Source organism: Lepisma saccharinum, unplaced genomic scaffold, assembly GCF_977018435.1.
Source record: "Lepisma saccharinum unplaced genomic scaffold, izLepSacc3.1 HAP1_SCAFFOLD_162, whole genome shotgun sequence".
Lineage (NCBI taxonomy): Eukaryota > Metazoa > Arthropoda > Insecta > Zygentoma > Lepismatidae > Lepisma > Lepisma saccharinum.
In genome coordinates, this window is record NW_028142969.1 from 461,420 (window position 1) to 486,562 (window position 25,143).

Genomic DNA, 25,143 nt, shown 5'->3' on the forward strand with positions numbered 1-25,143 from the left:
GGACCATAGAATGAATAGTTGATTTTTGTAGAAATACGCGTACAATGCTGGTACACGTTTGAAACTCATTTTCTCTACAGACCTAGCCAGAAATGATTTTCATTAATTCTGACATTTCGACTATAGGATCAAAACTTGAGTTTTCGAGAAATTCGCGTTCAATGCTAATACTCGTTTGAAATTCTTTTTCTCTACAGACCAAGCCAGAGATGATTTTCTTTCAATTGTTACCTCTTCCCTGAGACACGAAATTTATAAGAAAAGGGCCTGTAACTAGGTAATCTATAAATAAAATCTTCTATATGATTACTTTTTATTAAGCCCGTTTTTTTGTACCGTCACGGAAAACCCGGAAATATATTTAAACCTTTACCTCTTGGCCGAGGCTCGAAGTTCAAAAGAAATTTTGGATGAAATCCTATCGACTGCGTGAGGTTTGTATCTAAGCAAACATTAAATAAAATCTCCTACATGATTATTTTCTCTTAAGCTTATTTTCGAATTTGGACCATCACGGAAAACCCGGGAAATATATTTTAGTTCTTACTTCTTCGCTGAGACACGAAGTTCAAATGAAACTATGGACGAAATCTTATCGAGTATGTAAGGTTTGTATCTAGTGAATTTTTAAATAAAATCATCTATGTGATTACCTTCTATTAAGTCCGTTTTTTTATTTTTGTACCACCAGGGAAAATCCGGGAAATATTTATCAATTCTTACTTATTCTTTGAAAATATTAAGAAACTCGACCATATCTTATCGAGTGTGTATGACCTGTAACGAGGTAATTTATAAATAAAATCTTCTATGTGATTAATTTCTATTGAGCCCGTTTTTTTATTTTTGTACCGTTAGATAAATTCAGGGAAATATTTTATAATTCTTATGTCCTCGCTCAGATACGAAGTTCACAAGAAACTATGGACAAAATATTGTTGAGTGTGTAGGGTTTGTATCCAGTTAGTCTTTAAATAAAATCTTCTAGATGATTACTTTCTATTAAACCCGTACTTTATTTTTGTACATCAGGGAAAACTCGGGAATTTTTTTTAAATTTTCACTTCTTGGCTGAGACATAGAATTCATAAGAAACACATTATCGAATGTGTGAGATTTGTATCGAGGAATTATTATATAATATCTCCTATATGGTTAGTCTCAATTCAGAACATTTTTAATTTTTGTACCATCAAGGAATACCCGGGAAATATATTTTTGTTCTTACTTCCTCGCTGAAACACGAATTTCACAAGAAACAATGAACCAAATTTTATCTAGTGTGTAGCGTTTGTATCCAGTTAATCTTTGAAAAAAATCTTCTCTATGATTACTTTCTTTTAAGCCCGTATTTTATTTTGGTAAATCAGGGAAAACTAATGAAATATTTTATAATTCTTACGTCCGCGTTGATACACGAAATTCACAAGAAACTATGCACCAAATATTATCGAGTGTGTGAGATTTGTATCTAAGTAATCTTTAAATATAATCTTCTATGTGATTACTTTCTATTAAGCACGATTTTTATTTTTGTACCATCACGGAAAACCCGTGAAATATGTCTTAAATATCACTTCTTCGCTGAGACACAAAGTTCACAAGAAACTATGGACGAAATCTTATCGAGTATCCGAGGTTCGTATATAAGTAATCTATAAATAAAGTATCCTATATGATTACTTTATATTAAGCCTATTTTCAATCTTTGTAAGGTGGCGGAAAATGCGGTAAATATGTTTTTTTAACTTTTACTTCCTCGTTACGATACGCAGTTCACAAGAAATTATTTACCAGATATTATCGAATGTGTGGAGTTTGTATCTAAGTAATACTTAAATAAAATCTTCTACACAATTACTTACTATGAAGCCCGTTTTTTTGTACCGTCAACAAAACACGGGAAATATTTCTTAATTCTTATTTCTTCGCTGAGACACGAGGTTCAGAAGAAACTATGGACAAAATATTGTTGAGTGTGTAGGGTTTGTATCCAGTTAGTCTTTAAATAAAATCTTCTATATGATTACTTTCTATTAAACTCGTACTTTATTTTTGTACATCAGGGAAAACTCTTGAATTTTTTTAAAATTCTTACTTCTTGGCTGAGACATAGAATTCATAAGAAACTATGGACCAATATCGAGTGTGTGAGGTTTGTATCTAGGTAATCTTTAAATATAATCATTTATATGATTACTTTCTATTAAGTCCGTTTTTTATTTTTGTACGTACATTCAGGGAAAACCCTGGAAATATTTTTAAATTCTTACTTCCTCGCTGAATCACGAAGTTCACACGAAATTATGGACCAAATCTTATCGACTGTGTAAGGGTTGTATCTAGGCAATCCATAAATAAAATCTCCTATATATATTTAAAATATATTTCCCTGGTTTTCCGTGATGGTACAAAAATTGAAAATGAGCTTAAGAGAAAGTAGTCATATAGGAGAATTTATTTATGGATTGCCTAGATACAACCCTTACACAGTCGATAAGATTTGGTCCATAATATCGTGTGAACTTCGTGATTCAGCGAGGAAGTAAGAAATACGCGTTCAATGCTAGTTCTCGTTCGAAACTCATTTTTTCTACAGACCAAGCCAAAGAAGATTTTCTTTAAAATGTTGAATTAATATGCTTTTCAGACCGTGAAAAGCGTTTTAATTATGACATTTGGACCATAGAATGAATAGTTGATTTTTGTAGAAATACGCGTACAATGCTGGTACACGTTTGAAACTCATTTTCTCTACAGACCTAGCCAGAAATGATTTTCATTAATTCTGACATTTCGACTATAGGATCAAAACTTGAGTTTTCGAGAAATTCGCGTTCAATGCTAATACTCGTTTGAAATTCTTTTTCTCTACAGACCAAGCCAGAGATGATTTTCTTTCAATTGTTACCTCTTCCCTGAGACACGAAATTTATAAGAAAAGGGCCTGTAACTAGGTAATCTATAAATAAAATCTTCTATATGATTACTTTTTATTAAGCCCGTTTTTTTGTACCGTCACGGAAAACCCGGAAATATATTTAAACCTTTACCTCTTGGCCGAGGCTCGAAGTTCAAAAGAAATTTTGGATGAAATCCTATCGACTGCGTGAGGTTTGTATCTAAGCAAACATTAAATAAAATCTCCTACATGATTATTTTCTCTTAAGCTTATTTTCGAATTTGGACCATCACGGAAAACCCGGGAAATATATTTTAGTTCTTACTTCTTCGCTGAGACACGAAGTTCAAATGAAACTATGGACGAAATCTTATCGAGTATGTAAGGTTTGTATCTAGTGAATTTTTAAATAAAATCATCTATGTGATTACCTTCTATTAAGTCCGTTTTTTTATTTTTGTACCACCAGGGAAAATCCGGGAAATATTTATCAATTCTTACTTATTCTTTGAAAATATTAAGAAACTCGACCATATCTTATCGAGTGTGTATGACCTGTAACGAGGTAATTTATAAATAAAATCTTCTATGTGATTAATTTCTATTGAGCCCGTTTTTTTATTTTTGTACCGTTAGATAAATTCAGGGAAATATTTTATAATTCTTATGTCCTCGCTCAGATACGAAGTTCACAAGAAACTATGGACAAAATATTGTTGAGTGTGTAGGGTTTGTATCCAGTTAGTCTTTAAATAAAATCTTCTAGATGATTACTTTCTATTAAACCCGTACTTTATTTTTGTACATCAGGGAAAACTCGGGAATTTTTTTTAAATTTTCACTTCTTGGCTGAGACATAGAATTCATAAGAAACACATTATCGAATGTGTGAGATTTGTATCGAGGAATTATTATATAATATCTCCTATATGGTTAGTCTCAATTCAGAACATTTTTAATTTTTGTACCATCAAGGAATACCCGGGAAATATATTTTTGTTCTTACTTCCTCGCTGAAACACGAATTTCACAAGAAACAATGAACCAAATTTTATCTAGTGTGTAGCGTTTGTATCCAGTTAATCTTTGAAAAAAATCTTCTCTATGATTACTTTCTTTTAAGCCCGTATTTTATTTTGGTAAATCAGGGAAAACTAATGAAATATTTTATAATTCTTACGTCCGCGTTGATACACGAAATTCACAAGAAACTATGCACCAAATATTATCGAGTGTGTGAGATTTGTATCTAAGTAATCTTTAAATATAATCTTCTATGTGATTACTTTCTATTAAGCACGATTTTTATTTTTGTACCATCACGGAAAACCCGTGAAATATGTCTTAAATATCACTTCTTCGCTGAGACACAAAGTTCACAAGAAACTATGGACGAAATCTTATCGAGTATCCGAGGTTCGTATATAAGTAATCTATAAATAAAGTATCCTATATGATTACTTTATATTAAGCCTATTTTCAATCTTTGTAAGGTGGCGGAAAATGCGGTAAATATGTTTTTTTAACTTTTACTTCCTCGTTACGATACGCAGTTCACAAGAAATTATTTACCAGATATTATCGAATGTGTGGAGTTTGTATCTAAGTAATACTTAAATAAAATCTTCTACACAATTACTTACTATGAAGCCCGTTTTTTTGTACCGTCAACAAAACACGGGAAATATTTCTTAATTCTTATTTCTTCGCTGAGACACGAGGTTCAGAAGAAACTATGGACAAAATATTGTTGAGTGTTAAGGGTTAGTTAGTCTTTAAATAAAATCTTCTATATGATTACTTTCTATTAAACTCGTACTTTATTTTTGTACATCAGGGAAAACTCTTGAATTTTTTTAAAATTCTTACTTCTTGGCTGAGACATAGAATTCATAAGAAACTATGGACCAATATCGAGTGTGTGAGGTTTGTATCTAGGTAATCTTTAAATATAATCATTTATATGATTACTTTCTATTAAGTCCGTTTTTTATTTTTGTACGTACATTCAGGGAAAACCCTGGAAATATTTTTAAATTCTTACTTCCTCGCTGAATCACGAAGTTCACACGAAATTATGGACCAAATCTTATCGACTGTGTAAGGGTTGTATCTAGGCAATCCATAAATAAAATCTCCTATATATATTTAAAATATATTTCCCTGGTTTTCCGTGATGGTACAAAAATTGAAAATGAGCTTAAGAGAAAGTAGTCATATAGGAGATTTTATTTATGGATTGCCTAGATACAACCCTTACACAGTCGATAAGATTTGGTCCATAATATCGTGTGAACTTCGTGATTCAGCGAGGAAGTAAGAAATACGCGTTCAATGCTAGTTCTCGTTCGAAACTCATTTTTTCTACAGACCAAGCCAAAGAAGATTTTCTTTAAAATGTTGAATTAATATGCTTTTCAGACCGTGAAAAGCGTTTTAATTATGACATTTGGACCATAGAATGAATAGTTGATTTTTGTAGAAATACGCGTACAATGCTGGTACACGTTTGAAACTCATTTTCTCTACAGACCTAGCCAGAAATGATTTTCATTAATTCTGACATTTCGACTATAGGATCAAAACTTGAGTTTTCGAGAAATTCGCGTTCAATGCTAATACTCGTTTGAAATTCTTTTTCTCTACAGACCAAGCCAGAGATGATTTTCTTTCAATTGTTACCTCTTCCCTGAGACACGAAATTTATAAGAAAAGGGCCTGTAACTAGGTAATCTATAAATAAAATCTTCTATATGATTACTTTTTATTAAGCCCGTTTTTTTGTACCGTCACGGAAAACCCGGAAATATATTTAAACCTTTACCTCTTGGCCGAGGCTCGAAGTTCAAAAGAAATTTTTAATGAAATCCTATCGACTGCGTGAGGTTTGTATCTAAGCAAACATTAAATAAAATCTCCTACATGATTATTTTCTCTTAAGCTTATTTTCGAATTTGGACCATCCCGGAAAACCCGGGAAATATATTTTAGTTCTTACTTCTTCGCTGAGACACGAAGTTCAAATGAAACTATGGACGAAATCTTATCGAGTATGTAAGGTTTGTATCTAGTGAATTTTTAAATAAAATCATCTATGTGATTACCTTCTATTAAGTCCGTTTTTTTATTTTTGTACCACCAGGGAAAATCCGGGAAATATTTATCAATTCTTACTTATTCTTTGAAAATATTAAGAAACTCGACCATATCTTATCGAGTGTGTATGACCTGTAACGAGGTAATTTATAAATAAAATCTTCTATGTGATTAATTTCTATTGAGCCCGTTTTTTTATTTTTGTACCGTTAGATAAATTCAGGGAAATATTTTATAATTCTTATGTCCTCGCTCAGATACGAAGTTCACAAGAAACTATGGACAAAATATTGTTGAGTGTGTAGGGTTTGTATCCAGTTAGTCTTTAAATAAAATCTTCTAGATGATTACTTTCTATTAAACCCGTACTTTATTTTTGTACATCAGGGAAAACTCGGGAATTTTTTTTAAATTTTCACTTCTTGGCTGAGACATAGAATTCATAAGAAACACATTATCGAATGTGTGAGATTTGTATCGAGGAATTATTATATAATATCTCCTATATGGTTAGTCTCAATTCAGAACATTTTTAATTTTTGTACCATCAAGGAATACCCGGGAAATATATTTTTGTTCTTACTTCCTCGCTGAAACACGAATTTCACAAGAAACAATGAACCAAATTTTATCTAGTGTGTAGCGTTTGTATCCAGTTAATCTTTGAAAAAAATCTTCTCTATGATTACTTTCTTTTAAGCCCGTATTTTATTTTGGTAAATCAGGGAAAACTAATGAAATATTTTATAATTCTTACGTCCGCGTTGATACACGAAATTCACAAGAAACTATGCACCAAATATTATCGAGTGTGTGAGATTTGTATCTAAGTAATCTTTAAATATAATCTTCTATGTGATTACTTTCTATTAAGCACGATTTTTATTTTTGTACCATCACGGAAAACCCGTGAAATATGTCTTAAATATCACTTCTTCGCTGAGACACAAAGTTCACAAGAAACTATGGACGAAATCTTATCGAGTATCCGAGGTTCGTATATAAGTAATCTATAAATAAAGTATCCTATATGATTACTTTATATTAAGCCTATTTTCAATCTTTGTAAGGTGGCGGAAAATGCGGTAAATATGTTTTTTTAACTTTTACTTCCTCGTTACGATACGCAGTTCACAAGAAATTATTTACCAGATATTATCGAATGTGTGGAGTTTGTATCTAAGTAATACTTAAATAAAATCTTCTACACAATTACTTACTATGAAGCCCGTTTTTTTGTACCGTCAACAAAACACGGGAAATATTTCTTAATTCTTATTTCTTCGCTGAGACACGAGGTTCAGAAGAAACTATGGACAAAATATTGTTGAGTGTTAAGGGTTAGTTAGTCTTTAAATAAAATCTTCTATATGATTACTTTCTATTAAACTCGTACTTTATTTTTGTACATCAGGGAAAACTCTTGAATTTTTTTAAAATTCTTACTTCTTGGCTGAGACATAGAATTCATAAGAAACTATGGACCAATATCGAGTGTGTGAGGTTTGTATCTAGGTAATCTTTAAATATAATCATTTATATGATTACTTTCTATTAAGTCCGTTTTTTATTTTTGTACGTACATTCAGGGAAAACCCTGGAAATATTTTTAAATTCTTACTTCCTCGCTGAATCACGAAGTTCACACGAAATTATGGACCAAATCTTATCGACTGTGTAAGGGTTGTATCTAGGCAATCCATAAATAAAATCTCCTATATATATTTAAAATATATTTCCCTGGTTTTCCGTGATGGTACAAAAATTGAAAATGAGATTAAGAGAAAGTAGTCATATAGGAGATTTTATTTATGGATTGCCTAGATACAACCCTTACACAGTCGATAAGATTTGGTCCATAATATCGTGTGAACTTCGTGATTCAGCGAGGAAGTAAGAAATACGCGTTCAATGCTAGTTCTCGTTCGAAACTCATTTTTTCTACAGACCAAGCCAAAGAAGATTTTCTTTAAAATGTTGAATTAATATGCTTTTCAGACCGTGAAAAGCGTTTTAATTATGACATTTGGACCATAGAATGAATAGTTGATTTTTGTAGAAATACGCGTACAATGCTGGTACACGTTTGAAACTCATTTTCTCTACAGACCTAGCCAGAAATGATTTTCATTAATTCTGACATTTCGACTATAGGATCAAAACTTGAGTTTTCGAGAAATTCGCGTTCAATGCTAATACTCGTTTGAAATTCTTTTTCTCTACAGACCAAGCCAGAGATGATTTTCTTTCAATTGTTACCTCTTCCCTGAGACACGAAATTTATAAGAAAAGGGCCTGTAACTAGGTAATCTATAAATAAAATCTTCTATATGATTACTTTTTATTAAGCCCGTTTTTTTGTACCGTCACGGAAAACCCGGAAATATATTTAAACCTTTACCTCTTGGCCGAGGCTCGAAGTTCAAAAGAAATTTTGGATGAAATCCTATCGACTGCGTGAGGTTTGTATCTAAGCAAACATTAAATAAAATCTCCTACATGATTATTTTCTCTTAAGCTTATTTTCGAATTTGGACCATCACGGAAAACCCGGGAAATATATTTTAGTTCTTACTTCTTCGCTGAGACACGAAGTTCAAATGAAACTATGGACGAAATCTTATCGAGTATGTAAGGTTTGTATCTAGTGAATTTTTAAATAAAATCATCTATGTGATTACCTTCTATTAAGTCCGTTTTTTTATTTTTGTACCACCAGGGAAAATCCGGGAAATATTTATCAATTCTTACTTATTCTTTGAAAATATTAAGAAACTCGACCATATCTTATCGAGTGTGTATGACCTGTAACGAGGTAATTTATAAATAAAATCTTCTATGTGATTAATTTCTATTGAGCCCGTTTTTTTATTTTTGTACCGTTAGATAAATTCAGGGAAATATTTTATAATTCTTATGTCCTCGCTCAGATACGAAGTTCACAAGAAACTATGGACAAAATATTGTTGAGTGTGTAGGGTTTGTATCCAGTTAGTCTTTAAATAAAATCTTCTAGATGATTACTTTCTATTAAACCCGTACTTTATTTTTGTACATCAGGGAAAACTCGGGAATTTTTTTTAAATTTTCACTTCTTGGCTGAGACATAGAATTCATAAGAAACACATTATCGAATGTGTGAGATTTGTATCGAGGAATTATTATATAATATCTCCTATATGGTTAGTCTCAATTCAGAACATTTTTAATTTTTGTACCATCAAGGAATACCCGGGAAATATATTTTTGTTCTTACTTCCTCGCTGAAACACGAATTTCACAAGAAACAATGAACCAAATTTTATCTAGTGTGTAGCGTTTGTATCCAGTTAATCTTTGAAAAAAATCTTCTCTATGATTACTTTCTTTTAAGCCCGTATTTTATTTTGGTAAATCAGGGAAAACTAATGAAATATTTTATAATTCTTACGTCCGCGTTGATACACGAAATTCACAAGAAACTATGCACCAAATATTATCGAGTGTGTGAGATTTGTATCTAAGTAATCTTTAAATATAATCTTCTATGTGATTACTTTCTATTAAGCACGATTTTTATTTTTGTACCATCACGGAAAACCCGTGAAATATGTCTTAAATATCACTTCTTCGCTGAGACACAAAGTTCACAAGAAACTATGGACGAAATCTTATCGAGTATCCGAGGTTCGTATATAAGTAATCTATAAATAAAGTATCCTATATGATTACTTTATATTAAGCCTATTTTCAATCTTTGTAAGGTGGCGGAAAATGCGGTAAATATGTTTTTTTAACTTTTACTTCCTCGTTACGATACGCAGTTCACAAGAAATTATTTACCAGATATTATCGAATGTGTGGAGTTTGTATCTAAGTAATACTTAAATAAAATCTTCTACACAATTACTTACTATGAAGCCCGTTTTTTTGTACCGTCAACAAAACACGGGAAATATTTCTTAATTCTTATTTCTTCGCTGAGACACGAGGTTCAGAAGAAACTATGGACAAAATATTGTTGAGTGTTAAGGGTTAGTTAGTCTTTAAATAAAATCTTCTATATGATTACTTTCTATTAAACCCGTACTTTATTTTTGTACATCAGGGAAAACTCTTGAATTTTTTTAAAATTCTTACTTCTTGGCTGAGACATAGAATTCATAAGAAACTATGGACCAATATCGAGTGTGTGAGGTTTGTATCTAGGTAATCTTTAAATATAATCATTTATATGATTACTTTCTATTAAGTCCGTTTTTTATTTTTGTACGTACATTCAGGGAAAACCCTGGAAATATTTTTAAATTCTTACTTCCTCGCTGAATCACGAAGTTCACACGAAATTATGGACCAAATCTTATCGACTGTGTAAGGGTTGTATCTAGGCAATCCATAAATAAAATCTCCTATATATATTTAAAATATATTTCCCTGGTTTTCCGTGATGGTACAAAAATTGAAAATGAGCTTAAGAGAAAGTAGTCATATAGGAGATTTTATTTATGGATTGCCTAGATACAACCCTTACACAGTCGATAAGATTTGGTCCATAATTTCGTGTGAACTTCGTGATTCAGCGAGAAAGTAAGAAATACGCGTTCAATGCTAGTTCTCGTTCGAAACTCATTTTTTCTACAGACCAAGCCAAAGAAGATTTTCTTTAAAATGTTGAATTAATATGCTTTTCAGACCGTGAAAAGCGTTTTAATTATGACATTTGGACCATAGAATGAATAGTTGATTTTTGTAGAAATACGCGTACAATGCTGGTACACGTTTGAAACTCATTTTCTCTACAGACCTAGCCAGAAATGATTTTCATTAATTCTGACATTTCGACTATAGGATCAAAACTTGAGTTTTCGAGAAATTCGCGTTCAATGCTAATACTCGTTTGAAATTCTTTTTCTCTACAGACCAAGCCAGAGATGATTTTCTTTCAATTGTTACCTCTTCCCTGAGACACGAAATTTATAAGAAAAGGGCCTGTAACTAGGTAATCTATAAATAAAATCTTCTATATGATTACTTTTTATTAAGCCCGTTTTTTTGTACCGTCACGGAAAACCCGGAAATATATTTAAACCTTTACCTCTTGGCCGAGGCTCGAAGTTCAAAAGAAATTTTGGATGAAATCCTATCGACTGCGTGAGGTTTGTATCTAAGCAAACATTAAATAAAATCTCCTACATGATTATTTTCTCTTAAGCTTATTTTCGAATTTGGACCATCACGGAAAACCCGGGAAATATATTTTAGTTCTTACTTCTTCGCTGAGACACGAAGTTCAAATGAAACTATGGACGAAATCTTATCGAGTATGTAAGGTTTGTATCTAGTGAATTTTTAAATAAAATCATCTATGTGATTACCTTCTATTAAGTCCGTTTTTTTATTTTTGTACCACCAGGTAAAATCCGGGAAATATTTATCAATTCTTACTTATTCTTTGAAAATATTAAGAAACTCGACCATATCTTATCGAGTGTGTATGACCTGTAACGAGGTAATTTATAAATAAAATCTTCTATGTGATTAATTTCTATTGAGCCCGTTTTTTTATTTTTGTACCGTTAGATAAATTCAGGGAAATATTTTATAATTCTTATGTCCTCGCTCAGATACGAAGTTCACAAGAAACTATGGACAAAATATTGTTGAGTGTGTAGGGTTTGTATCCAGTTAGTCTTTAAATAAAATCTTCTAGATGATTACTTTCTATTAAACCCGTACTTTATTTTTGTACATCAGGGAAAACTCGGGAATTTTTTTTAAATTTTCACTTCTTGGCTGAGACATAGAATTCATAAGAAACACATTATCGAATGTGTGAGATTTGTATCGAGGAATTATTATATAATATCTCCTATATGGTTAGTCTCAATTCAGAACATTTTTAATTTTTGTACCATCAAGGAATACCCGGGAAATATATTTTTGTTCTTACTTCCTCGCTGAAACACGAATTTCACAAGAAACAATGAACCAAATTTTATCTAGTGTGTAGCGTTTGTATCCAGTTAATCTTTGAAAAAAATCTTCTCTATGATTACTTTCTTTTAAGCCCGTATTTTATTTTGGTAAATCAGGGAAAACTAATGAAATATTTTATAATTCTTACGTCCGCGTTGATACACGAAATTCACAAGAAACTATGCACCAAATATTATCGAGTGTGTGAGATTTGTATCTAAGTAATCTTTAAATATAATCTTCTATGTGATTACTTTCTATTAAGCACGATTTTTATTTTTGTACCATCACGGAAAACCCGTGAAATATGTCTTAAATATCACTTCTTCGCTGAGACACAAAGTTCACAAGAAACTATGGACGAAATCTTATCGAGTATCCGAGGTTCGTATATAAGTAATCTATAAATAAAGTATCCTATATGATTACTTTATATTAAGCCTATTTTCAATCTTTGTAAGGTGGCGGAAAATGCGGTAAATATGTTTTTTTAACTTTTACTTCCTCGTTACGATACGCAGTTCACAAGAAATTATTTACCAGATATTATCGAATGTGTGGAGTTTGTATCTAAGTAATACTTAAATAAAATCTTCTACACAATTACTTACTATGAAGCCCGTTTTTTTGTACCGTCAACAAAACACGGGAAATATTTCTTAATTCTTATTTCTTCGCTGAGACACGAGGTTCAGAAGAAACTATGGACAAAATATTGTTGAGTGTTAAGGGTTAGTTAGTCTTTAAATAAAATCTTCTATATGATTACTTTCTATTAAACTCGTACTTTATTTTTGTACATCAGGGAAAACTCTTGAATTTTTTTAAAATTCTTACTTCTTGGCTGAGACATAGAATTCATAAGAAACTATGGACCAATATCGAGTGTGTGAGGTTTGTATCTAGGTAATCTTTAAATATAATCATTTATATGATTACTTTCTATTAAGTCCGTTTTTTATTTTTGTACGTACATTCAGGGAAAACCCTGGAAATATTTTTAAATTCTTACTTCCTCGCTGAATCACGAAGTTCACACGAAATTATGGACCAAATCTTATCGACTGTGTAAGGGTTGTATCTAGGCAATCCATAAATAAAATCTCCTATATATATTTAAAATATATTTCCCTGGTTTTCCGTGATGGTACAAAAATTGAAAATGAGATTAAGAGAAAGTAGTCATATAGGAGATTTTATTTATGGATTGCCTAGATACAACCCTTACACAGTCGATAAGATTTGGTCCATAATATCGTGTGAACTTCGTGATTCAGCGAGGAAGTAAGAAATACGCGTTCAATGCTAGTTCTCGTTCGAAACTCATTTTTTCTACAGACCAAGCCAAAGAAGATTTTCTTTAAAATGTTGAATTAATATGCTTTTCAGACCGTGAAAAGCGTTTTAATTATGACATTTGGACCATAGAATGAATAGTTGATTTTTGTAGAAATACGCGTACAATGCTGGTACACGTTTGAAACTCATTTTCTCTACAGACCTAGCCAGAAATGATTTTCATTAATTCTGACATTTCGACTATAGGATCAAAACTTGAGTTTTCGAGAAATTCGCGTTCAATGCTAATACTCGTTTGAAATTCTTTTTCTCTACAGACCAAGCCAGAGATGATTTTCTTTCAATTGTTACCTCTTCCCTGAGACACGAAATTTATAAGAAAAGGGCCTGTAACTAGGTAATCTATAAATAAAATCTTCTATATGATTACTTTTTATTAAGCCCGTTTTTTTGTACCGTCACGGAAAACCCGGAAATATATTTAAACCTTTACCTCTTGGCCGAGGCTCGAAGTTCAAAAGAAATTTTGGATGAAATCCTATCGACTGCGTGAGGTTTGTATCTAAGCAAACATTAAATAAAATCTCCTACATGATTATTTTCTCTTAAGCTTATTTTCGAATTTGGACCATCACGGAAAACCCGGGAAATATATTTTAGTTCTTACTTCTTCGCTGAGACACGAAGTTCAAATGAAACTATGGACGAAATCTTATCGAGTATGTAAGGTTTGTATCTAGTGAATTTTTAAATAAAATCATCTATGTGATTACCTTCTATTAAGTCCGTTTTTTTATTTTTGTACCACCAGGGAAAATCCGGGAAATATTTATCAATTCTTACTTATTCTTTGAAAATATTAAGAAACTCGACCATATCTTATCGAGTGTGTATGACCTGTAACGAGGTAATTTATAAATAAAATCTTCTATGTGATTAATTTCTATTGAGCCCGTTTTTTTATTTTTGTACCGTTAGATAAATTCAGGGAAATATTTTATAATTCTTATGTCCTCGCTCAGATACGAAGTTCACAAGAAACTATGGACAAAATATTGTTGAGTGTGTAGGGTTTGTATCCAGTTAGTCTTTAAATAAAATCTTCTAGATGATTACTTTCTATTAAACCCGTACTTTATTTTTGTACATCAGGGAAAACTCGGGAATTTTTTTTAAATTTTCACTTCTTGGCTGAGACATAGAATTCATAAGAAACACATTATCGAATGTGTGAGATTTGTATCGAGGAATTATTATATAATATCTCCTATATGGTTAGTCTCAATTCAGAACATTTTTAATTTTTGTACCATCAAGGAATACCCGGGAAATATATTTTTGTTCTTACTTCCTCGCTGAAACACGAATTTCACAAGAAACAATGAACCAAATTTTATCTAGTGTGTAGCGTTTGTATCCAGTTAATCTTTGAAAAAAATCTTCTCTATGATTACTTTCTTTTAAGCCCGTATTTTATTTTGGTAAATCAGGGAAAACTAATGAAATATTTTATAATTCTTACGTCCGCGTTGATACACGAAATTCACAAGAAACTATGCACCAAATATTATCGAGTGTGTGAGATTTGTATCTAAGTAATCTTTAAATATAATCTTCTATGTGATTACTTTCTATTAAGCACGATTTTTATTTTTGTACCATCACGGAAAACCCGTGAAATATGTCTTAAATATCACTTCATCGCTGAGACACAAAGTTCACAAGAAACTATGGACGAAATCTTATCGAGTATCCGAGGTTCGTATATAAGTAATCTATAAATAAAGTATCCTATATGATTACTTTATATTAAGCCTATTTCCAATCTTTGTAAGGTGGCGGAAAATGCGGTAAATATGTTTTTTTAACTTTTACTTCCTCGTTACGATACGCAGTTCACAAGAAATTATTTACCAGATATTATCGAATGTGTGGAGTTTGTATCTAAGTAATACTTAAATAAAATCTTCTACACAATTACTTACTATGGAGCCCGTTTTTTTGTACCGTCAACAAAACACGGGAAATATTTCTTAATTCTTATTTCTTCGCTGAGACACGAGGTTCAGGAGAAACTATGGACAAAATATTGTTGAGTGTTAAGGGTTAGTTAGTCTTTAAATAAAATCTTCTATATGATTACTTTCTATTAAACCCGTACTTTATTTTTGTACATCAGGGAAAACTCTTGAATTTTTTTAAAATTCTTACTTCTTGGCTGAGACATAGAATTCATAAGAAACTATGGACCAATATCGAGTGTGTGAGGTTTGTATCTAGGTAATCTTTAAATATAATCATTTATATGATTACTTTCTATTAAGTCCGTTTTTTATTTTTGTACGTACATTCAGGGAAAACCCTGGAAATATTTTTAAATTCTTACTTCCTCGCTGAATCACGAAGTTCACACGAAATTATGGACCAAATCTTATCGACTGTGTAAGGGTTGTATCTAGGCAATCCATAAATAAAATCTCCTATATGACTACTTTCTCTTAAGCTCATTTTCAATTTTTGTACCATCACGGAAAACCAGGGAAATATATTTTAATTCTTACTTCTTCGCTGAGACACGAAATTCATAAGAAACTATGGACAAAATATTATCGAATGTGTGAGGTTTGTATCTAAGTAATCCTTAAATAAAATCGTCTATACGATTTCCTTGTATTAAGCCCGTTTTTGTTTTTTGTGCGGTCACAGAAAACTCGGAAAAATTTCATAATTCTTATTTCTTTGCTGAGACACGAAGTTCTCAAGAACCTATGGACAAAATGTTATCTAATGTGAGAGGTTTGTATCTAAGTAATCCTTAAATAAAATATTTTATATGATTACTTTCTATTTTGCTCGTTTTTCATTTTTGTACCTTGACTGAAAATAGTGTTGCTCACGGGACGGGACAAGTCCCGTCTCGTCTCCTGTCTCGTCTCGAAAACGAGACGAGACATGAGACGGGACAAGCCTTTTGCAATTCGAGACGGGATGACAGGGAATGCCTTTCTCGTCTCGTTTTCGAGACGAGACACGAGACGGGATTGGACGGCTTTTGAAAAGTCTCGTCTCGTCTCGAATGTCTCGAAAAAAAAAAATAAAAGCAAAAATTTAATCAGTTGCAAATAGTTGTTTGCTTGGAATAAAGTATTTCAATTAGAAACTTTGATAAGCGTGTATTAAGTCGAAATAAGACTATTCTAGAGAGAGTAATGAATGAAAACCTACACTTATTTTTAATACTCTTTCGAAACACAGCATTACTCCCCATTTTTGTTTTTCAATTCATTCCAGGTTAATAACTTTATGTTACGATAGTACTCCAGATACTAATACAATTCTGAATAACATCAAGTAAAAGGGCAGGTAGAGAAGGTGGACGGAGGGGCCAAAAGATCGTGGAATGTCTGCGTCCGAGGTTTATCTTGTAAAAATAGTCTCAGCTCTATAGGTTGGAAGGATAAACGGACCGACGGATATGGTTTATTTTTATTAATTAATTTTTACATCAAAGGGTGTACAGAAGTGATTGTTATTAGGAAGTAGGAAAAGCATTGTAGGAAACATGGCAGTACAAATTGATAAAAAATGAAAAACTAGCAAAATAGAAAGTAATTATATAAAACATTTTATTTAGGGATTACTTAGATACAAACCTCTCACATTAGATAACATTTTGTCCATAGGTTCTTGTGAACTTCGTGTCTCAGCAAAGAAATAAGAATTATGAAATTTTTCCGAGTTTTCTGTGATCGCACGAAAAACAAAAACGGGCTTAATACAAGGAAATCGTATAGACGATTTTATTTAAGGATTACTTAGATACAAACCTCACACATTCGATAATATTTTGTCCATAGTTTCTTATGAATTTCGTGTCTCAGCGAAGAAGTAAGAATTAAAATATATTTCCCTGGTTTTCCGTGATGGTACAAAAATTGAAAATGAGCTTAAGAGAAAGTAGTCATATAGGAGATTTTATTTATGGATTGCCTAGATACAACCCTTACACAGTCGATAAGATTTGGTCCATAATTTCGTGTGAACTTCGTGATTCAGCGAGGAAGCAAGAATTTAAAAATATTTCCAGGGTTTTCCCTGAATGTACGTACAAAAATAAAAAACGGACTTAATAGAAAGTAATCATATAAATGATTTTATTTAAAGGTTACCTAGATACAAACCTCACACACTCGATATTGGTCCATAGTTTCTTATGAATTCTATGTCGCAGCCAAGAAGTAAGAATTTAAAAAAAATTCCCGAGTTTTCCCTGTAGTACAAAAATAAAGTACGGGTTTAATAGAAAGTAATCATATGGAAAATTTTATTTAAAGACTAACTGGATACAAACCCTTAACACTCAACAATATTTTGTCCATAGTTTCTTCTGAACCACGTGTCTCAGCGAAGAAATAAGAATTAAGAAATATTTCCCGTGTTTTGTTGACGGTACCAAAAAACGGGCTTCATAGTAAGTAATTGTGTAGAAGATTTTATTTAAGTATTACTTAGATACAAACTCCACACATTCGATAATATCTGGTAAATAATGTCTTGTAAACTGCGTATCGTAACGAGGAAGTAAAAGTTAAAAAAACATATTTACCGCATTTTCCGCCACCTTACAAAGATTGAAAATAGGCTTAATATAAAGTAATCATATAGGATACTTTATTTATAGATTACTTATATACGAACATCGGATACTCGATAAGATTTCGTCCATAGTTTCTTGTGAACTTTGTGTCTCAGCGAAGAAGTGATATTTAAGACATATTTCACGGGTTTTCCGTGACGAAATTCACAAGAAACTATGCACCAAATATTATCGAGTGTGTGAGATTTGTATCTAAGTAATCTTTAAATATAATCTTCTATGTGATTACTTTCCATTAAGCACGATTTTTATTTTTGTACCATCACGGAAAACCCGTGAAATATGTCTTAAATATCACTTCTTCGCTGAGACACAAAGTTCTCAAGAAACTATGGACGAAATCTTATCGAGTATCCGAGGTTCGTATATAAGTAATCTATAAATAAAGTATCCTATATGATTACTTTATATTAAGCCTATTTTCAATCTTTGTAAGGTGGCGGAAAATGCGGTAAATATGTTTAACTTTTACTTCCTCGTTACGATACGCAGTTCGCAAGAAATTATTTACCAGATATTATCGAATGTGTGGAGTTTGTATCTAAGAAGTAATACTTAAATAAAATCTTCTACACAATTACTTTCTATGAAGCCCGTTTTTTTGTACCGTCAACAAAACACGGGAAATATTTCTTAATTCTTATTTCTTCGCTGAGACACGAGGTTCAGAAGAAACTATGGACAAAATATTGTTGAGTGTGTAGGGTTTGTATCCAGTTAGTCTTTAAATAAAATCTTTCATATGATTACTTTCTATTAAACCCGTACTTTATTTTTGTACATCAGGGAAAACTCGGGAATTTTTTTTAAATTCTTACTTCTTGGCTGAGACATAGAATTCATAAGAAACTATGGACCAATATCGAGTGTGTGAGGTTTGTATCTAGGTAATCTTTAAATAAAAACATTTATATGATTACTTTCTATTAAGTCCTCTTTTTTATTTTTGTACGTACATTCAGGGAAAACCCTGGAAATATTTTTAAATTCTTGCTTCCTCGCTGAATCACGAAGTTCACAAGAAATTATGGACCAAATCTTATCGACTGTGTAAGGGTTGTATCTAGGCAATCCATAAATAAAATCTCCTATATGACTACTTTCTCTTAAGCTCATTTTCAATTTTTGTACCATCACGGAAAACCAGGGAAATATATTTTAATTCTTACTTCTTCGCTGAGACACGAAATTCATAAGAAACTATGGCCAAAATATTATCGAATGTGTGAGGTTTGTATCTAAGTAATCCTTAAATAAAATCGTCTATACGATTTCCTTGTATTAAGCCCGTTTTCGTTTTTTGTGCGGTCACAGAAAACTCGGAAAAATTTCATAATTCTTATTTCTTTGCTGAGACATGAAGTTCTCAAGAACCTATGGACAAAATGTTATCTAATGTGAGAGGTTTGTATCTAAGTAATCCTTAAATAAAATATTTTATATGATTACTTTCTATTTTGCTCGTTTTTCATTTTTGTACCTTGACGGAAAATAGTGTTGCTCACGGGACGGGACATGTCCCGTCTCGTCTCCTGTCTCGTCTCGAAAACGAGACGAGACATGAGACGGGACAAGCCTTTTGAAATTCGAGACGGGACGAGACGGAATGCCTTTCTCGTCTCGTTTTCGAGACGAGACACGAGACGGGATGGGACGGCTTTTGAAAAGTCTCGTCTCGTCTCGAATGTCTCGAAAAAAAAATAAAAGCAAAAATTTAATCAGTTGCAAATAGTTGTTTGCTTGGAATAAAGTATTTCAATTAGAAACTTTGATAAGCGTGTATTAAGTCGAAATAAGACTATTCTAGAGAGAGTAATGAATGAAAACTTACACTTATTTTTAATACTCTTTCGAAATACAGCATTACTCCCCATTTTTGTTTTTCAATTCATTCCAGGTTAATAACTTTATGTTACGATAGTACTCCAGATACTAATACAATTCTGAATAACATCAAGTAAAAGGGCAGGTAGAGAAGGTGGAAGGAGGGGCCAAAAGATCGTGGAATGTCTGCGTCCGAGGTTTATCTTGTAAAAATAGTCTCAGCTCTATAGGTTGGAAGGATAAACGGACCGACGGATGTGGTTTATTTTTATTAATTAATTTTTACATCAAAGGGTGTACAGAAGTGATTGTTATTAGGAAGTAGGAAAATCATTGTAGGAAACATGGCAGTACAAATTGATAAGGAGTTGTTGGGAAAGTTATTAAGGAGTCCAAGATATAAGCAAGACTAAGAGAAGGAGATAATTAGGGACAAATATTCTTGCATTATCCCACTCCGAACTGCTGAGAGCTAAAGAGGAGGAGAAAATACAGGAAATATGGAAAGAAGTAATTTGGTGATTTTCGTGTTTACATGGAACCATGACAAGATTTTACCACATGATTATTTGCACGTGTTGCGAAATTATTAGAATGTTATGGAAGTTTCGGAAATGTCTTTGTTGAGAAAATTCTTGTTGTTTCCCTCAGGCATTCTACAGGTGGTTGGATTCGATTTTTTTACGTCTGTTTGAAGATTATTTAGAATGCTTTTTTATGTATTTATTTCTTATTTAAGTTGAATACTATTCCTTGGATTGTAATAACGAAATACTGAGCCTGATATAGAATAGATTTCACATGAAGGAAGTGCACTAACTTCTGTATAATCGTCGTAGAAGGAAACTTTGTTCTATTGGGACTCCCCGATTGTACAGTGGTAGCACTTCACCTTGTAATCAAGGGGTGCCGGGTTCGATAACCGGTGAAGGAACATAGTGATTTGAATCCCATTTTAAAGTGTGGGTCCAGTTCCGATTAGCTTTTCTGTGAATCAAATGAAGGAATGTTGTAGCTGTTCTTTTTATTCTGTAAATTTAGCCTTCAAGTTTATTAGCAAAATACATGTAGTATCTACTGTCTACATTTTCAATCGTAAAATCATGTGGATTTTAAGAATGTGGATATTGTTAGGCATGCAGTAATAGTTTGTAAAATTAGTGTGATCCCCATAGACAGTGGATGTTTTATGTATAATATTATTAGTGCTAATAGTAATATAACAGTAATTAGTATTAATTGTATTTTAATATCAAGGGGTAGTTTAATAAAAATATTGGCTTTGGGAGCTAATGATGATGTAATTATATCTTCCTTGATGTTTTTAGAATTATTAATTCATTAATGATTTACAAGACCATTGTTTTTATTAAACTATAAAAACTTATGTTAAGAGTATTATTTATATTATTTATTTTATTTACTAGATTTTTATGCTTTATTTCTCAACGTAGGCACTTATTAGTAACTCTATTAAGACTTGAATTTATTGTGTTATCCTTATATTTATATATAACTTATTATTTTATTAATAATCAGGAAGAAGCTTATTTTTGTTTATTATTTATTTCGTTTTGTGTATGTGAGGGGGCTCTTGGTCTATCTGTTATAGTATCAGTTACACGTACTCATGGTAATGATTATTTTAATTCTTTTGTATTATTGAAATGTTAAAATATATTTTTTATTTTATATTTTTAATCCTTTTGAGATTTAATAGTTCTTTATGAATGGTGGTCAAATTTCTATTATTTTTGGTTGTTTTTTGTTTTTATTAATAGTATGATTTGGTATCGGAGTATGGGGGGCTGGTTATTTTATTGGCTTAGATGTGATGTCTTACTCTTTAATTTTGCTTAGCATTTGAATTATTTTTTTAATAATAGTGGCTAGAAATAGTATTATATCTATTTATTTTTATCCTTGTAGATTTATATTTTTGTTAAATATTTTATTATTATTGTTAATATTAACTTTTATAAGAATATTTTTTTTTATTTTATTTGTTTTTTGAGGGATCATTAGTACCTACTTTATTTTTAATTTTAGGGTGAGGGTATCAGCCAGAACGAGTACAAGCGGGGGTATATTTACTTTTTTATACATTACTTGCTTCTTTACCTCTTTTGGTTGGTATTTTTATGTTAAATTATAAGGTGGGGGGTTTATATATATATATATATTTAGATATATTAATATTGATATATTAGAATGGTGTTTGCCTTTTTAGTAAAAATACCTATATTTTTGGTTCATTTGTGATTACCTAGGGCTCATGTTGAGGCTCCAGTTAGTGGGTCTATGATTTTGGCTGGGATTTTATTAAAGCTCGGAGGGTATGGGATTTTGCGAATTATTTCTTGTATTGAGAGATTAGCTGTTAAATATAATATTTTTTGATTTGGTATTAGCATTGTTGGAATTTGAATAATTAGTCTTGTTTGTATACGTCAAATTGATTTAAAGGCTTTGGTTGCATATTCATCTGTAGCACATATAGGTCTTGTTTTGATGGGGATTATAACTATAGGGGCATGTAGTCTTACTTTAATAGTAGCACATGGTCTTTGTTCTTCTGGAATATTTTGTCTAGTAAATATTACTTATGAACGATTAGGTAGTCGTAGTATATTAATTAATAGGGGGATAATTAGTTATATTCCTAGATTATCTTTATGATGATTTATATTGAGAATTACTAATATAGCTGCCCCCCTTCTATTAATCTGTTGGGTGAAATTAGTCTATTAAATAGAATTATTGGGTGATCCTACTTTAGTTTTGTAGGTGTTGCATTACTCTCCTTTTTAAGTGCTGGTTATACTTTATATTTATATTCTTACACTCAACATGGAATATACTACTCTGGTGTATTTTCTTGCTGAAGAAGTAACATTCGTGAATATTTATTATTATTTTGTCATTTATTTCCATTAAATTTTTTAATTGTTTTTTGTTCTCCAATATTTCATTGAATTTAAATTATTTAAGTAGTTTAAGTAGAATAGTAAGTTGTGGACTTACTGGTAGCTAAAAAGTTCTTAGATCAATGTTTTTTAATTTTTTTATTACAAGTATAGTATCAATTATTTTATAAATTGTAGAATAATTTTATTATTATTAGGGATAATATTTTTAATTAGGGATATTACAATTTTTATTGAGTGAAATATTGTTAATTTGAATAGTTCTAGTATTATCATAACAATATTATTTGATTGAATATCTTTAATTTTTATAGGATTAGTTATATATATCTCTTCTATGGTTATTAATTATAGAGGTTCTTATATAGAAGGGGATTATAATATAAATCGATTTATTATTTTAGTTTTATTATTTGTCGGGTCTATAATGTTTTTAATTATTTCTCCTAATATTATTAGAATTATTTTAGGATGGGATGGTCTAGGACTAGTTTCTTACTGCCTAGTAATTTATTATCAGAATGTTCGTTCCTATTCTGCTGGAATATTAATTGCTTTGTCTAACCGATTTGGTGATGTATTTATTTTATTATCTATTGCTTGAATATTAAATTATGGTAGCTGAAATTATATCTATTATTTATGATTAGTTTCTGACTTTGATATAATATTAATTACTAGATTTATTATTATTGCTGGGATAACAAAGAGTGCACAAATTCCATTTTCTGCATGATTGCCGGCAGCTATGGCTGCACCCACCCCAGTTTCTGCATTAGTTCATTCTTCTACTTTGGTTACTGCTGGAGTTTATTTATTAATTCGTTTTGGAGATATACTGATATATATACTGTTTTTGGTAGGATACTCTTATTACTGTCAGGGTTAACTATATTTATAGCTGGGGTTGGTGCTAATTTTGAATATGATTTGAGGAAAATTATTGCTTTATCTACATTAAGACAACTTGGGTTAATAATGTTAACATTATCTGTGGGGTTAAAGGAGTTATCATTTTTCCATTTATTGACACATGCTATATTTAAGTCTTTATTGTTTTTATGTGCCGGTGTAGTTATTCATGTAATAGGGGATGTTCAGGATATTCGTTGTATGGGGGGTCTAATTAATAAAATACCAATAACTATTTCTTGTATAATAATTTCTAGTCTTGCCTTATGTGGAATACCGTTTTTGGCTGGGTTTTATTCTAAGGATTTAATTTTGGAAATATTAAGTATATCTTCTTTTAATTTAGTAATATTTGTTTTATTATGAGTTTCTACGGGTATAACTATAGCCTATAGTTTTCGATTAAATTATTATTTAGTTGGTAAATCTTATAGAGGTATATCATTTCAATTCTTTTCAGATGATGGGGGATGAGGCATATTTAAAGGTATGTTAGGCCTATTATTCTTATCTATTGTAGGTGGTTCTGGGTTAATATGATTAATATTTCCTTCTGTTTTTGTTATTATTATCCCACTTAGTTTGAAAATAGGGGCAATTATATGTATTTTATTGGGAGGGTGAATTGGGTATAATATTACATCTTTCTTGTTCGAAATTTATCCATTTTTTAATAATAAAATAATATATTATTTATTAGGGGGGATATGATTTTTACCTTATTTATCCTCTGGTGGATTAATTGGTAGTTCATTTATTACTGGAGGTCTATATATTAAGGCTGTTGATTATGGATGAAGTGAACTTATGGGGGGACAGGGAGTCTATAAATATATAAGGAGTGGTTCTTTAAATATCCAATTAATACATTCTAATTATTTTAATATTTATTTTATATTTTCATTTTTAATAGTAATTTTATTAATAATTTATATGTGTTTATATAGCTTATAATAAAGCATAATATTGAAGTTATTAGGAAGGATAAAATAATTCTATAGGCATTTCTTGAACTTATTTAAAGTTCAGCTTTATCATGAAAAGATAATGTAATTTTATACTAAAGAAATAGTGTGAGAGTATTAATGGAGTTTCACCACTAAAGATGGAAGTTAGCAGCCCCCACTTAATAATATACCCCTTAACTGAGGAGATAATCCTAATTTTATTATTAACATTAATATGCCGCCTTCCTTTGGCTTCAGTCAAATAAGCAAGGGTAATATATACCAATTTATTCAGGTCGAAGCTGATTGCTTTTGCTTCTTGCTCAATAAAGTAAATTGAACTATTCAATACCTTTTGAATGCAACTCAAATATTATTATTAACTATTACTCTAGCATGCTCATTCTAGTGATCCTTGGGTTCATTCATGATATAAACCTAAAAGCAAGATTAATAGGAATAGGAGTCTAACACATATTCAATATATTAGTTTTGAATTAGTAATAATAACTGTCATTGGTAATAGTAATACAATTTCTACATCAAAAATTAGAAAAATTACTGCAATTAGAAAGAATTTTATAGAGAATGGAATTCGTGCTGAGGATTTTGGGTCAAATCCAC

The 25,143-nt window shown here is 31.1% G+C and overlaps 2 pseudogenes; both read left to right on the top strand.

The window, feature by feature from the left end:
- Nucleotides 1–25,143, top strand: part of LOC145982405 (NADH-ubiquinone oxidoreductase chain 4 pseudogene) — an 82,158-nt pseudogene that overhangs the window by 55,021 nt on the left and 1,994 nt on the right.
- On the top strand, nt 22,783–24,283 carry LOC145982377 (NADH-ubiquinone oxidoreductase chain 5 pseudogene; annotated as a pseudogene).